The 4,461-nt window shown below is 44.5% G+C and overlaps 1 non-coding gene across 1 annotated transcript; it reads right to left on the bottom strand.

Annotated features, from left to right (window-relative positions):
• Positions 1-572: 572 nt before the first annotated feature.
• trnak-uuu (transfer RNA lysine (anticodon UUU)) lies at positions 573-645 on the bottom strand. Its single transcript has one exon. It is a non-coding gene; the product is annotated as a tRNA-Lys (tRNA).
• Positions 646-4,461: the final 3,816 nt, after the last annotated feature.

Raw genomic sequence — 4,461 nt, 5'->3', positions numbered from 1 at the left:
ATATTCACTTCTTTGGCCCTCTGAATATAGTTCTTCTGTTAAGCAGGCTTCAGACTCTGCTTATAGCACCCGTGTAGAGATTTTATTTTTACAGGAAGACGCATTCCGAAACGTATCTCTGTAGTTTTTTAAAAGCTTTGAACAGCGTATTTTATACAACGCACAAACAGTATTCTAAATTCACACGTCAGATCTGTGCAGCAATCTTACTCGATTTGACTGTGATTCTGAAATACTTCTAGCAAACATATTCAGGTTTCCTTGAACCTTTCATAAAAAAAATTACTTTGCGATGTTCCGCAGATGTGCAGTGTGCCTTTCCTCTTGTCGTATTCAAGAGTACTCACTGCGGGAGCTCCTCGCTGCGTGTCCTTTACTCTTCTGTGATTTCTTTTAATTTATCTATGTGGAGTGTGGTGAGAAGATCACCTTGGACATTTTCGGTTTGTGAAAGGAAACACTAAAGAAAATACAAGTGATGAACATTTAAAATAACCACAGTACAGTTAGAAGAGGGAAAGATAAAAGACGATTTAGAATGACATTCACAATAGATTGAAGAAAAGCACAACCGCCCAAACAGGGACTTGAACCCTGGACCCTCAGATTAAAAGTCTGATGCTCTACCAACAGAGCTATCTGGGCTCTAGAACAAAACGAAGACACTGCCGGGATCCTCGCAAATCACATGTCTCTTCTTGTGCCGAAGTGCAGTCATACCTGACCCATCTGGAATGACCACTGACAGACTTTATCCAGAAGCGACGGCACAACTCCCAGTAGAATGAGCGAGAAATACAGAACGACACGAGGAGTCAAGGGGCTCCCACAATTCATCTTTCCTCACATTACTGATTTTTTCACTAAGAATTTGACCTTTTCACAATCAGATTTTTTCGCATTTAATAAGATCTTTTAATCAACAACATTTAAGAAAGAAAACAAATGGAACATTTTTTGGAACAATAATAAAAAAAAACTTTCAATGTCTTGGTTGTATAAGTGTGCACACCCTTTATAAAGGGGGTAGCAACTTTGCTTAAATTTAACCAGTCACATTCCAGATCATGTACAAAGGTTATTTGCCTTTGCCAGACATCAATTGTATTGATTCTTATTAGTCCTATTTAATATCAGCTGATCACATATAACTAACCAATCTCGGAGAATGTACGTTCAAACTGCAGAGCTGGACCTGAAGAGAAATCCGACCGCTGATTGTCACCAAAGAATGTCGTTACAAATTATCTGCGGAGTTGTTTTACGTATCCAGCCACCTCTTTCCTTTCTACTTTGCAGTGAGCACAATTCTTTCAGTTTCTTCTCTTGTATTTTCCTTGCTATTTTACTGTCCCTTTCCCCCATGTGGAGATGGATCCACAACTGAAACCCCGTTTGCAGCCTGTGTTTCTGCAGCGTCAGTCTGTATGAGGAGAGGGTGTTAAACAGCTCCAGTGGCGCAGTCGGTCAGCGCGCGGTGCTTATACAGCAATGCACAGCAGAGTCATGCTGAGGTTGTGAGTTTGAGCCTCAACTGGAGCAGTGTGACCTGTGTATTTAGCTACTTGTTAAGGATTCGGCCAGTGAAACCGAAACCAAGTAATGAACCCACTTGCAGGAGCTGATAGAGACAAGTCGTGCTCCAAATACCGTAGACGAAGGAGAGAGCCGAGAGTCCAGGGGAAGCCAGAGATCCAAACTGAGAGAGAGCAACCGAAGCCGAGCCGTAATCCAAAAAACGTAGTAAGAGGGGAGAAACCAAAGTCGGAACCTGAATAGTACGAAGAGGTAGAAGGCGTAACGCAACTAAGTAGCTCGAAAGGCCAACCAATACTGAGCGAGGAGGTAGGGAAAGACTAGTGCTTAAATACAAGATGAGACGGAGGTGTTACCAGGTGATTATTTCTTCACATAACCCTTGCAGAAAAAGAAAAATTAGGACCTCATCCTCCCAGTGAGTCTCTGCTGCTGCTACTCTAAAGTCTATGGCATAATCCTGTGCAGACCTGCGGCCCTGGCGGATAGATGAGAGGCGGTAGGAGTCTTGTCCAGCTGAGGAACGACAAAAAAAAACCTTAAATTTCTCTAAAAAGAGATCATAGTCCTGTACCTCAGGAGCCCTGCGATCTAGTAGGACAGTTGCCCAATCCAGAGCACAGCCAGTTAACAGAGAAACTAATGTACGAAGGCAATCTTGTCTTGAGGAGAAAAAAAAAGTTTCCGGATGGAGCCTGAAAACCAGCGCACACTGTGCTAAGAAACCCCGACATCTCGTAGGGTTGCCGTCAAACCTGTCAGGTGGTGTAAGTGGAAGAGGTCGAGGAGCGGGTGTAGAAGCTGGTGGGGGCGGAGCCGAAGCGGCAGCTCCAGCGTTACTTTCACTATTACTGGTAGGCGGCACTGCCGACAGGTGCGGTGAAATCTGTTGGACTGAAGCCTGTAACTGGAGTAAGGCTTGCCAGTATTGATCCAAAACCGAGCGAAATTCCTCTTGTTCTGCTGGGTCCATGTTAAGTGGCTCAGTATTCTGTTAAGGATTCGGCCAGTGAAACCAAAACCAAGTAATGAAGCCACTTGCAGGAGCCGATAGAGACAAGTCGTGATCCAAATACCGTAGACGAAGGAGAGAGCTGAGAGTCCAGGGGAAGCCAGTGATCCACTTCTTGGGTAGATGAGATATATGCCCTTAAGTAGGTTAGCAGCTCTTGATTCATACGCTCAGTTTGACCGTTGGCCTGAGGGTGGTAAGCTGAAGTAAGCGAAACTGGGGCTCCCAGTGACTTACAGAAGGCCTTCCAAAATTGTGAAATAAACTGGGGCCCCTATCGGAAACAATGTCTTTAGGGATGCCATGAAGACGGAAGATATGCAGTACGAACAGGTCTGCTAGTTCCCTAGCCGAAGGCAAGGAAGGTAGGGGAATAAAATGGGCAGATTTAGAGAAACGATCTACTACTGTCATGACTGTCATGTATCCTTGGCTTGGTGGAAGGTCAGTAATAAAATCAACTGAGAGGTGGGTCCAAGGACGGTTGGGGATAGGTAAGGGTTGAAGAGGGCCTGCCGCCCTCATCCGAGAAGACTTAATTCGGGAACAGATAGAGCAGGCCTGGACATACTCCTTGACATCTTTAACCATGGTTGGCCACCAGAAGTCTCTAGAGATGAAATCCAAGGTACGTCAGAAGACAGAAGACAGAAGATCTGACTGGGGTTGAGACAAATAACTTGTCCGGAGGGCACTGAGGAGGTACAGTTTGTCCAGCCAAGGCGCGTCTAGCTACAACTTCTATGTCCCATCTGACAGCTGCCAGGAATTTACCAGAAGGGATGATGGGTTCGGGAAGCAGTTCAGCCTCAGGGGGGTCGAGGATCTGTGAGAGAGCATCAGCTTTGATGTTCTTAGAGCCTGGAGTGTAGGTGATAAGGAAATTAAATCTGGAGAAAAAGAGGGACCATCTGGCCTGGCGAGGACATAGACGTTTGGCCGATTGTAAATACTCCAAGTTTTTGTGATCTGTGTATATCAAGAATGGATGATGAGCTCCCTCCAGCCAGTGCCTCCATTCCTCCAATGCTAACTTAATAGCCAGAAGCTCACGGTTACCAACATCATAGTTCATCTGTGCAGGGAATAACTTCTTAGAAGGTGCAGGGGTGAAGAATTTGTTTTTCTCCATGACGTTGAGAGAGAACAGCGCCCACACCATGGCCAGAAGCGTCCACCTCAACAACAAAAGGCAAAGAAGGATCAGGGTGTTTCAGGATGAGGGCAGTAGTGAACAGGTGTTTCATGTCCTGAAATGCCTCTTCTGCTTGAGGGGTCCATTTACCTTGTCTGGGTCCTTTGCGAGTTAAACAGGTTATGGGAGCAACCACCGAGCTGAAGTTTCAAATAAACCTCCTATAGAAGTTGGCAAAATCAAGAAACCGTTGCATGTGTTTAAGGTTCTTGGGTGTGGGCCAATCAGTAATTGCGGAGACTTTACTTGAGTCCATTTTCACCCCTTCTGGAGAGATGATGTAACCTAAAAAGTGAATCCTAGAAGCATTAAAAGTGCACTTCTTCAGTTTGACATAAAGTTTATTCTTTATGAGTCGGGAGAGAACTTCTCTGACATGGAGAACATGATCCTGGAAGGTATTAGAGAAAATTAGAATGTCATCAAGGTATACCAAGACAAACCTTTGTAGTGTAAGAAAACCGGCTCAGGGACGCCAAATATGTAATCATAGTGGCTCTCTGAAGGCACCAGTTCTGTAGGGTTTGGGCATTTACTGAGACAATTATTAATTGTAGCAGTAAATCACAAAGTTGATTCTTTTGATGGCTTTAGAATCCAACCATGCGACATAACTCAAACAACGCACACACACAGGTACTAATACACGAGGATACATTTATTAATACATAGAATATGCATATAAACCTAACAGATCTTATCGAGAGGGTTATCAGAA

This window comes from Lepisosteus platostomus, chromosome 5 (genome assembly GCF_059453375.1).
Source record: "Lepisosteus platostomus isolate fLepPlt1 chromosome 5, fLepPlt1.hap1, whole genome shotgun sequence".
In the NCBI taxonomy this organism is placed as follows: domain Eukaryota; kingdom Metazoa; phylum Chordata; class Actinopteri; order Semionotiformes; family Lepisosteidae; genus Lepisosteus; species Lepisosteus platostomus.
This window is presented reverse-complemented; position numbering and strand designations above follow the sequence as displayed.